General features: G+C 44.8%; 1 long non-coding RNA gene across 1 annotated transcript; it reads right to left on the reverse strand.

Annotated features, from left to right (window-relative positions):
- Nucleotides 1-7873: 7873 nt before the first annotated feature.
- On the reverse strand, nt 7874-11886 carry LOC143773460 (uncharacterized). Its single transcript, XR_013215192.1, has 2 exons — nt 11270-11886; nt 7874-8290 (listed from the first exon to the last, which is right to left on the reverse strand). It is a non-coding gene; the product is annotated as an uncharacterized LOC143773460 (long non-coding RNA).
- Nucleotides 11887-12187: the final 301 nt, after the last annotated feature.

Here is a 12187-nt window from a genome sequence, read left to right on the forward strand (position 1 = left end):
CCAGTACTGAGGCTTATTCTTGGCCAAAGGCGTAGCATCAATTCCCCTTAATGGAATAGGATACTGCAAGGGCTCCAAGAAAAAACCACAGCGCCTGGCAAACTCTAAGTCCATCAAACTCAGGGCAGCGCCTGAGTCCACAAATGCCATAACAGAGTAGGACAACAAAGAGCGAATCAGAGTAACGGACAAAAGAAATTTAGGCTGTACAGTACCAATGGTGACGGACCTAGCGAACCGCTTAGTGCGCTTAGGACAATCAGAGATAGCATGAGTGGGGTCACCACAGTAAAAACACAGCCCATTCTGACATCTGTGTTCTTGCCGTTCAGCTCTGGTCAAAGTCCTATCACATTGCACAGGCTAAGGCCTCTGCTCAGAGGACACCGCCAAATGGCGCACAACCTTGCGTTCACGCAAGCGCCGATCGATCTGAATGGCCAAGGACATTGATTCATTCAGACCAGCAGGCGTGGGAAACCCCACCATAACATCCTTAAGGGCTTCAGAAAGACCTTTTCTGAAAATTGCTGCAAGGGCACACTCATTCCATTGAGTAAGCACAGACCACTTTCTAAACTTCTGGCAATATACCTCCGCTTCATCCTGACCTTGACACAAAGCTAGCTGGATTTTCTCTGCCTGATCCACAGAGTTAGGTTCGTCATAAAGCAATCCAAGCGCCAGAAAAAACGCATCTACATTAAGCAATGCAGGATCTCCTGGCGCAAGGGAGAATGCCCAGTCTTGTGGGTCGCCACGTAACAAAGAAATAATGATTTTTACTTGCTGAATGGGGTCACCAGAGGAGCGGAGTTTCAAAGCAAGAAACAGTTTACAATTATTTTTGAAATTCAGAAATTTAGATCTATCTCCAAAAAACAAATCAGGAATTGGAATTCTAGGCTCTAACATAGGATTCTGAACTACATAATCTTGAATGCTTTGTACCCTCGCAGTGAGGTGATCAACACAAGAGGACAGACCTTGAATGTCCATATCTACACCTGAGTCCTGAACCACCCAGAGGTTAAGGGGAAAAGAAAGACAACACACACTGCAGAGAAAAAAAAATGGTCTCAGAACTTCTCTTATCCCTCTATTGAGATGCATTAACACTTTGTGGGCCAGCTGTACTGTTATGGACCTGGTGGTTAGGAGCACCTGGAATGACCTGATGGTGAAACTAGAAGACAGGACGAGCTCTGGGAAGTGGGAACTCTGCTGACCGCGAATCCTAATCCTATAACACACACACTAGAAATAGCTGTGGAGCGTACCTAACTCTCCCTAGACGCCTCTTCACAGCCTAAGAGCTAACTACCCCTAAAGATAGGAAAATAAGCCTTACCTTGCCTCAGAGAAAATTCCCCAATGGTAAAGGCAGCCCCCCACATATATTCACTGTGAGTTAAGAGGAAAGTCACAAACACAGGGATGAAACAGGTTTCAGCAAAGGAGGCCAGACCTACTAGATAGACTGAGGATAGGAAAGGGATCTATGCGGTCAGCACAAAAAACTACAAAAAGCCACGCAGTGTGCAAAAAGACCCCCGCACCGACTCACGGTGCGGAGGTGCCACTCTGCAACCCAGAGCTTCCAGCTAGCAAGGCAATATCATGTTAGCAAGCTGGACAAGAACTTAGCAAGTACTAAGAAATATATTCAGTGCAAAATGAACAACAAATGAACTAGCAGGGACTTAGCTTCTGCTGGAGTAGACAGGTCATCAGAAAGATCCGAGAGAGATCTGAACCAGTGCTAATTCATTGACAGCTGGCATGGAGTAACGATCTGAGTGGAGTTAAATAGAGAAGCCAGCCTAGCCGCAAACGAGGGCAGCTGAGGAAGCGACCTCAGAACCAGCAGCTCCACTCACAGCCACCAGAGGGAGTCCACAGACAGAACTCGCCGAAGTATCATTCATGACCACAGGAGGGAGTTCAAGAACGGAATTCACAACAGGTGAGTATATCCATATTTTTTATTTTTATTCTTTATTTTTTACATGAATATGGATCCCAGGGCCTGAAGGAGAGTCTCCTCTCCTCAAGACCCTGGGAACCATTCGCACCGCACACGCCTGCGAGCTTATAGGAACTTCCGATTCTGATTTCCGATATCACAAAAATATTGGAACTTGGTATCGGAATTCTGATACAGCGAATATCGGCCGATACCCGATATTTGCAGTATCGGAATGCTCAACACTACCTGTGAAGGAACAAATTAAGAAAGATTCTCCATTTTGTGCTTTTGACTCCATTTTCTTGTTGCTTAAAGATAAATTCTGTTATTTAATTATTTAAAAGGTTATAGCTGCCATAAAGTAACTTTATCTTGTTGTTCACAAGTCTGTTATTCAACTAGGCTATTGTTTATGTTCTGCTACAAGGCCAGAGTGTTCTCTTGAACCAGATAATGGGCTTGGGGGTGTATTGCTATACAGGACTCTTAGGTACCTGTTGGTATGCTTTTTCTATGCCAAGAAGACACAACCATATCTGTAGTTTCCAGTTTTTCTGTATCCTCATGGGTTAAGTTTTTCTTGCATTCTTATAGGTTAAGAACTGTGAGTGTGTTCTTATGTTGATTGGTTGAAGTATAATTTCTATGATTATGAAAAGTGATACACAATAAAACGGGGACCAGAGATCTGCTCGATCCCCCCAAACAGAGACACACGCCTCCGTCTGGTAATTTTCACTTGCCAGCAACACCCTGTAGATTAATTTGGAAATCACTGAGTCAACCATGAAGGATCAATTTAGATCCTCCCTCAACAGTTGGCACCTGAAATGTGGAGTTTAAACAAGAACGCCTCTGCCCCAGAGGACAAGACAAAGGACCCTCGGACTGGACACAGGCACTGGAAAATTGGGACTGATCATCCCCCACAACAATCACGGTAAGTTGGCAGTTATACTGTTCAGACTGACCGTTTGGTGTGATTTTCCTGTGTTTGTTGCTGCAAAGAGGATCTGAGGTTTGTCCCCAATGGTGGGGTGATTTTTGGGTGGAATCATATAGAGGTGTAGTTCCGTTGGGAGCCCAGTGCTCGAACCGTACCTCATAAGGGACGGACACCCCGGATTTACCAGTGATGTAATTCTCTTTATAGTCAAAATATCCTGAATTCCTGATCACTGTTAGAATCAGGCGCGGTGAGGTGATCGAAGATGGGTAGGATGTGTAACTCAGGAATATATAGATATACAGGTCCTTCTCAAAAAATTAGCATATAGTGTTAAATTTCATTATTTACCATAATGTAATGATTACAATTAAACTTTCATATATTATAGATTCATTATCCACCAACTGAAATTTGTCAGGTCTTTTATTGTTTTAATACTGATGATTTTGGCATACAACTCCTGATAACCCAAAAAACCTGTCTCAATAAATTAGCATATCAAGAAAAGGTTCTCTAAACGACCTATTACCCTAATCTTCTGAATCAACTAATTAACTCTAAACACATGCAAAAGATACCTGAGGCTTTTAAAAACTCCCTGCCTGGTTCATTACTCAAAACCCCCATCATGGGTAAGACTAGCGACCTGACAGATGTCAAGAAGGCCATCATTGACACCCTCAAGCAAGAGGGTAAGACCCAGAAAGAAATTTCTCAACAAATAGGCTGTTCCCAGAGTGCTGTATCAAGGCACCTCAATGGTAAGTCTGTTGGAAGGAAACAATGTGGCAGAAAACGCTGTACAACGAGAAGAGGTGACCGGACCCTGAGGAAGATTGTGGAGAAGGACCTGTCGGGGCCGTAATAACGACAATTAATCCTCATTCACCAGTCATTCCAAATTGTAATGTGAGCGCAGAACTTCTGGTACCGGAAAAAGAAATGATTCAGACACGTAGCTGATTCAATCTTTGCTGATGCTCTTGCGATCACCTCAGTGAGGAGCTGAGCAGCAACTGTGTTTTATTCTTCAATACATAGTACTAAAAAGGGAATGCAATGGGTGGGGTTTAAGCAGCATACATCTAGTGCCCAGTCTCTCTGATTCGTTGAACGTCTCCTGGTGAATTCCTCCTCTTCTTATCATTCCTTTAGTTTCGTTTCCAAAGAAATGATTCATCCCTCCAGACACAAACCAGAAACGAAACTCCCTGGCAGCCATTTTAAATCATTAACTAACAGATAGGAAAAAACTTATTGTTTCACAGTATAAAAGTATAGCAGTACAAAAAGAGTATAAAGATTTATATAAAAATACAAAGGTATATAAGAAAATACATTTTCACCTTGACAATCCCCCCTAAACACTAAGTTTTTCCCTTAAAGAAAGATCCTTCGAGACTGTCCATGTGATGGGAAAAGGGGAGGTGGATTTCTTCATCCAGACACCTCAGAAACTCTCCCCTAGCGAGAGGCCTCCAGGCAGCTGAACCCTTCACTAACCTCACATGGAGTTCTCCCACTGTCCCTAAACTAAGTCTCTTAGCATCATCTGATAATGGGGGGTTTGTCTACTCTCTTGAGAGGAATATACTTCGGGATCTCCCCTGGATCAGTACCATTGTACTCTGGTGGATCTACTTCTTGATTGAGGAAGGTACCAGTCGGAGTTGCTTTGACAATAACCTTTTTATACAAGGGAATAACACAACAGAGAATTATCGATTCAACTATAAGGAGGGCAATTAGTACCAAACAAACTTATTGAAGGAATCTCTTGATCCCACCTAACCAACTGGAGAAGAAAGATGTGTCTATTCCAGCATACATGACACGTCGTCTTATTGTCCTAATTTGTTCAACTTCTTTAGAAACCTTCAGGTCTTTTGGATCTACATTTCGCCATTCAGATCTGGCTGTCTATATTTCGTCTCGTATGTCTTTGGTCATACCGTCAATGAATGTATTTACCAATACTTTAACATCAAGTGGGTTTATGGGACTGTACCCCATGTCTTCCCATTTCAGCTGTAACTGTCCAAAGTATAGCTCTACACTCTCTCCTTTGTCACATCTGTAGAAGATCTTAATTTGTGTCCTAGAGTACGTCACCTGTTTTTGTGCTCACCAAGTACCTAGGCCTGCCTAGGTGGATTTATACGTCCATCATATTGTCATTATTTATCTGTAGAATGAGAAAGGTTGGTTCTCAGGGTCAGCCAATTGTTTTTGCGTAGCTAGCTAGTCAGTGGGCCTTCAGGGATAATACTCCTGTATCTGTCTTACCCTACCTGATGTGGTCGGTTCTCTGGTGGTGGGGGCGACATGACATGCTGGTCTACAGCTCCTTCCCAAAAGGATTACTGTCAGCCTACTCCTAAAAGTTAATGTCCCCACTATCCACCAACCACAATCCTGTGTCAGCTTCTTATATCACTGCATGTGATCTTGTCTGGACAGGATTCAGTGTAATTCTCTTAGGTCGGGTTGCAGCACGGGTCATACAAGTGTTAGGGCCCAAGTCCTCAACTATATCCTGAAAGGCATCACGGCTATAATTGACAAATCTTTGTTCTCTGTAATATATATATATTATTTGATCCATTCAACATTTTTATTAATCTGCACCTGTGGGATTATAGAAGCAATGCCGGCATAAATCTGGTTCTGGGCTTTAAACTGGTCAGGCACCCCCCTTGGCACCCCAATGGCATCAATATATACTAGTGGATCTTCTTCATAACTCATATGGAGCTGATCGAGACTTCTCTTTCTGGTAGGTTCATCAGGTATCTTTGGTGTACATATATTGTGTATGTTTAATTAGCAAATCAGTATCTAGAGAACTGTTCTCTTTGCAGAAACTTGTCTTGAAGATCCCTACTGGTGTACCTGTGGTGTCGTGGGAATTATAGCAGGTGTAATTGTCAGCTAATACGGTTACTCCTCCTGGAACCTTTAGTTTAGGTTCCTTATGAAATAGTGGGACATAATCTGGGCAATCAGTGGACTTCAAACCTTTCAACAAATTCATGACACAGGCAGTGGTGTTGTCATCAGGAAAAAGCAATGCATGTGTGTATAGGTGTGTATTCGCAGCAGCACAAGCAATACATCCTACAGAGATATTCTGGACTCTTACATTGTATCTCACCCATTCTAACCATAGGTTTTTCCTTGGGGCTGTTTGTGTTTCTATGGAGAAAACCTCTTGCCAACTGAGACCTGGAATGGGGATCACTTCATTAACTACATTTTGCAAACGCTCACCTGGGCCTAAATTCCCATGGTATCCACTACTAAATACATAATTATAATTCCTTCCCAATATGAATGTCTGCAGATCAGCAGATTGGGGATTTTCAAGATTTAGGAGGAGGGGGTAACAACTTTTACCCCATTTACAGCCCCTAAGTGGTTGCAGAAGGGCTGTTAGATGCATTCTCTCACGAAGACTCCTACCCGTCCCATCCTTGGGAACATGGCTTCGCTAGCTTTATATCCCCAATCATCTCCCGTATTCCAAGCAGCATCTGTCTAATAATAACAATTATTGTTGTCATTTCTGGTAACACATATATAAAACTGGATGATTCCCTCTACCACCCATTCAGTCTCGGGACACTTGACTACATCACAGAAATCAAATCGTCAGATATTTGCCGGGGCTGTCCGGTTTCCCCAGAGAATAGTGGGGCCAGAATTCTTATTTACAATAGGGACCAAAGAGGTAGGGGCAAGGATGGCCCCCATTTCCAGGATCAAAAACAACAGCAACATTTCCCTTCAGTCACTACTGTGACTAAACACTGGTTCGGTCTCTTTTACAGTGTGAAGCGTGAATCCAGGTGCTCTTTCCTTCAAGTTTTACTGCAGTGGGGGTGACCAGGATCACCGTGTGAAGTCCTTCAAATCTTGGCTGGAGACAATCTCTGCGCACAAACTTTTTCACATACACCAGGTCTCCTGGCACAAAGGGATGGTGTCCAGGAACCTTGTCTGGGTCTGGAAGAGAACTGAAGACGGTTAAATGCACTTTGGCAAGGTGTCCATGTAAGGCCTGCACATAGCTAGTCAAGTCCTGGTACTTGGGCTACAACTGTTGTGGAAAGAAACATTCAAGATTGGGGCTCCTGCCAAACAGAATCTCATACGGTGACAGTCCTGTCTTCCTGTTTGGGGTATATCTTACTAAAAACAAAGCTAGAGGGAGGCATTCTGTCCATGGTTTACCAGTCTCTGTCATTGCCTTCTGGATTTTAAGCTTAAGAGTTCCATTTAGTCTCTCCACTTTTCCACTGCTCTGCGGATGGAGTATGCAATGCTTGACTTACCCCCAGTGCTGCCATTACCTCTGACATGATCTCTCCAGTAAAATGGGAGCTCCGATCGCTTTCAATGACTTCAGGAACTCCATACCTGCATATGATCTCAGCCATCAGTTTCTTCGCCGTTGTCTTAGCCGTAGCTTTGGCAACTGGGTAGGCTTCTGGCCAACCTGAAAACAAATCAATGCAGACCAACACATACTCATACGTCCCTACCCTGGGTAACTGAATTTAATCAATCTGCAGTCTCTGGAATGGGTTAAAGGGCCGGGGAGTGTGTTTGGATGGGGTTTTCACTGTCCTACCCTGATTATGTGTGGCACATATCATGCAGCTCTGTACCTGCCTTTCTGCGCAGGTGGAAAACCCGGGGGCAATCCATTGTTTCTGTAGGGTGTCACACATGGCCGTCTTCGAGTGGTGCACATTCCCGTGCAGAACCTGTGCCATCATTGGGTACAGTACCTGTGGTAGGCAGACCTTTTCACCCCTCCCCCATAGTCCGGTAACGGTATCAGAGCAAGCCCCTATCTTTTGCCACCTATTTTTCTCCTCCTTACTTGCCTGTTCTTGTAACCGGGCTAAGATGTCTTTCAACACAAGTGGAGATGGTGGGGTGTCTAGGTGATATACTTGAGAGGCTACAGGAGTGCTTGCTGCTTTCTTCGCAGCCTGGTCTACCAGTGCTTACCCTTTTTGTCCGTCCATCAGTGCCTTTGCTATGTGCCTTTACCTTTATGATGCCTGTTTGGGTGGGAAGCTGTAGTGCATTCATAAGTTGCTGGACTGCCTCAGCACATTTAAAGGGGTGGCCATTTGCTGTCAGGAAAGTCCTGGCTCTCCAGATAGGCCCATAACCGTGTGTAATGCCAAAAGCATACCTGGAATCAGTGTAGATGTTTACAGTCTTACCTTCTGCTAGTTTGCATGCTTCTTGTGCAGACATATGAGCTGGCATTAACTCTGCCTTGATTATCTCATGTTCTGAGACCACAGCATATCTGGTACAGTAGCGTCCTTGGTCATCTTGGTGACGGGATCCATCTACAAAAAGCTCAAAATCAGCATTAGAATGGGCACACTAGAGACCAGCCGTTTCCTGAGACATCAATTCTAGACAATCATGGGGTTTGGAAACCTAATCTTGTTCCTCTGGATCCATTTTAGAAAGAAAAAGAGTGTCCTTGCTCATGTCACCTTCATGTCACCTACTCCTCCCCCCTTTGGATCCAGGGGAACTAGGAGAAGAGTAACGGGGTTTAGGACAGTGCACCTTTTCAAAGTCACATTAGTAGGCATGAGAATAGCACACTGAAGTCGCAGCCGTCCAGCCATGGACATGTGGCTAGGTTATAACTGGTTAAGGATACTATATACATTGTGTGGGGTGTGGACCATCAGTGGGTGATCCAAAACAATCTCTGAAGACTTGTGTAGCAACAGCTGGACAGACAACACGGCCCGAATACAGGAGGGACTTCCTCCTGCCACCCTATCCAGGCGGCCGCTGTAATAAGCAACAGGTCTCTATTTGTCTCCATGAAGCTGAGTCAGCACACCTGTAGCATGTCCTGCATAGGTGAGCTCTGTCTGCAAGGCAGTCTGCAATACTGTACGGCAGTGCTCGGGTGTCTTGTAATCAGTATCTAGGGCCTGCAGTGTGTAACACTATATCACAGGGCAGATTCCCTCTTTGGGTGGACATAGCGTCTCCTGGATGCAAGGGGCCATAAGTGGCAAGGTAGGCCTGGCACTCTTGGGCTATGGATGGGCCCCCCTTTTTTTTTTTTTTTTTTTTTTTCTTAACGGGAAACACGGGTGTGTTACATGGGGAAACACAGGGTATCAGGGCACCATTATCGAATAACATTTGTATTTGCCCCTTGAGGCACTGCTCCTGATCATGTTTCAAAGGGTATTGATGGACTTTAGAAAAAGGGGCACCAGGTTTGAGAAACACTTTTACTGGTTCTACAGGCATTATTGGGGGAGAATCTGGGTCTATCAGGACCATCATAACTGTGGGAAGGGCAAGTAGGATACACATCTCTTTATATTCATCTGCATAGGAGTTATATAACGCAAGGACCATCTGACCATCATCTTGGAATTATATCCTGGAGCAGAACTGTAATAATAAATCTGCCCCCAGTAAATTTACCGAACATATAGAAGAGATTACGAACTGAGCAGTAACTTCAGGGAAAGGTCCCACAGGGATAGGTTTTATAAGAGTATATTCATTGGGTCTGTCATCTACTCTAATTAAAACAAGCTCTTGATCTGAGAATTTGCATGGCGGGGCTGGGGAGATAATGAAATTCCCATACGGGGTTAAAGGCGTATTGGAATGTGAAGCTGGACTCAATTCTTTTGAAAACCTTTTACTATTTGCAATGCATCATCCGGAGTGGAAATCTTAATATCGGGTCTACTACAAAAAGGTATGAATGGGCTTTTTGTTACAATGGGAATCCCAGATCTTCAAACACTACCATAAGACGCCCATAGAACTTCTCGGCAATCCAGGATATATTGGTGCCTTTTACCAATCTTTCAATTACTTACAAGTTTTCATCTAGGACTAGGCAGGTCTATTTCACTTTCAATTTCATACAGTACTTATTGCTGTAAACATAAATCTCTCAGTGTGTATTGTACCAAGGACAGAGAAAACTTAGAATGCAATACATGGCCCCCCCCCTCCCCCGTAGCCCACAGCGCCGAGGGGAAAAATTGCAAACAGGGCGCGCAGGGGCACACACAGCCCCTCCCATCTAGTAACACGGAGATAAGAAAAAATCACTGCATTCCACAGCGCTGAAGGGAGAGCACAAAAACCCAGCCCTTAGCCCCCCTTACTCCAGCACGTAGCGCAGATAAGGAGAAAAGAGAAGCTCGCAGCGATCTGCTCAGCCCCTCCCCTACAGTACACAGCACTGATACAAAGCTCCGTATCTTCTACAGTCACAAATTACAGCAGTTTCCAGACCTAATTTCTACAAAACTTTCCTATAATCCTCCGTGGTCTGGGCGGAGCCCCAAGGACGGTCCGTACGCACACACAAGGCAGGTTTCCACCCAGGTTGGATTCTGCACAACACAAACAGGACACACCTACGCTTTTGGAGAGCTCGTCCCGCCATTACAGGGCGGTGGCTGAGGCTGCATTTTCATCATCAGTGGCACGGCGGCCATTTTACAATCTGTAAGATCACAGTTCACAGGCATTTTATAACCAAATACGGGTTCTGTATTATCTGATCCTTCCTCTCCATCAACCTATTTTCATCCTTTGTTCTTTAAGCCTCGCGCAACTCGCAGATAAGCTTCTTGACTGTCTCTTGCCCTCCCGTGACCATTGTCTTGACTTCCACGGCATCCTCATCTAACTTGTGGGGCACGGACTTCTACTTTAAGATACGCAGCTTGGCTCCCAGGATACTATGTCCTCCTGCAGTAGGCCACTGGCAGCGATCTTCAACACTGACGTTCTAAAAACACGGAGCCTCTCGCTCAACGTATAAGAAAAAGAGCCTCGCGCTCAATATTCTCTGTCCCTAACCTGAACACAGTGATTAACAGACTATCCTGCCACGATATCCCAAACAGTCGGGAGGCGGTCTCCTAGTGAGAGCCCTCCACAGAAATACAGGTGGTCCCCCTCCGGGACGTCTTAATTACCTAGCTGGTACAATATCACAGAGGCTGCGTCTCCTATCCCTTCCTCTAAACCGCCCCACAATCTACAACTAGCTCAATTTATCACTCCACTTCACTACTGGACAATAGTCACGGGTAGGATGGTTGAACGGAGTACAATGACCGGTAAAGGAGGTGTGGTGTACAGAGGTCGCACAGGATGCGAGTCTCTCAGTTGCTGGTTCAGAGCGTGGCACAGGATCACGTTTGATCTCACCACTCGATCATTCACCTCCCGGACCCAAGGAGACTACAGACAAACCAATAACGGCTGAGGCACTAGCAAGTGTGACATATACAGTGTACATGATCGCCACTTACCGCGTGCAGAGGGTGATCAGTCCTCGAGGTCAGCCACTACGGGTATCATCCACAGACATCCAGGCATGGGTCCAGGGGGCCTCGGATCGCTGGCCACGCCCCCCCGTTGGTCGCGCCAAAATTGTCGGGGCCGTAATAACGACAATTAATCCTCATTCACCAGTCATTCCAAATTGTAATGTGAGCGCAGAACTTCTGGTACCGGAAAAAGAAATGATTCAGACACGTAGCTGATTCAATCTTTGCTGATGCTCTTGCGATCACCTCAGTGAGGAGCTGAGCAGCAACTGTGTTTTATTCTTCAATACATAGTACTAAAAAGGGAATGCAATGGGTGGGGTTTAAGCAGCATACATCTAGTGCCCAGTCTCTCTGATTCGTTGAACGTCTCCTGGTGAATTCCTCCTCTTCTTATCATTCCTTTAGTTTCGTTTCCAAAGAAATGATTCATCCCTCCAGACACAAACCAGAAACGAAACTGCCTGGCAGCCATTTTAAATCATTAACTAACAGATAGGAAAAAACTTATTGTTTCACAGTATAAAAGTATAGCAGTACAAAAAGAGTATAAAGATTTATATAAAAATACAAAGGTATATAAGAAAATACATTTTCACCTTGACAGACCGATTCCAGACCTTGGGGAACCTGAGGAAGCAGTGGACTGAGTCTGGTGTGGAAACATCCAGAGCCACCGTGCACAGGCGTGGGCAGGAAATGGGCTACAGGTGCCGCATTCCCCAGGTAAAGCCACTTAAAAGGAGCACTAGACTGTTGCTAAGTGGTCCCAAGTACTTTTTTCTGATGAAAGCAAATTTTGCATGTCATTCGGAAATCAAGGTGCCAGAGTCTGGAGGAAGACTGGGGAGAAGGAAATGCCAAAATGCCTGAAGTCCAGTGTCAAGTACCCACAGTCAG

The sequence above is a fragment of the Ranitomeya variabilis genome, chromosome 1 (genome assembly GCF_051348905.1).
Source record: "Ranitomeya variabilis isolate aRanVar5 chromosome 1, aRanVar5.hap1, whole genome shotgun sequence".
In the NCBI taxonomy this organism is placed as follows: Eukaryota; Metazoa; Chordata; class Amphibia; order Anura; family Dendrobatidae; genus Ranitomeya; species Ranitomeya variabilis.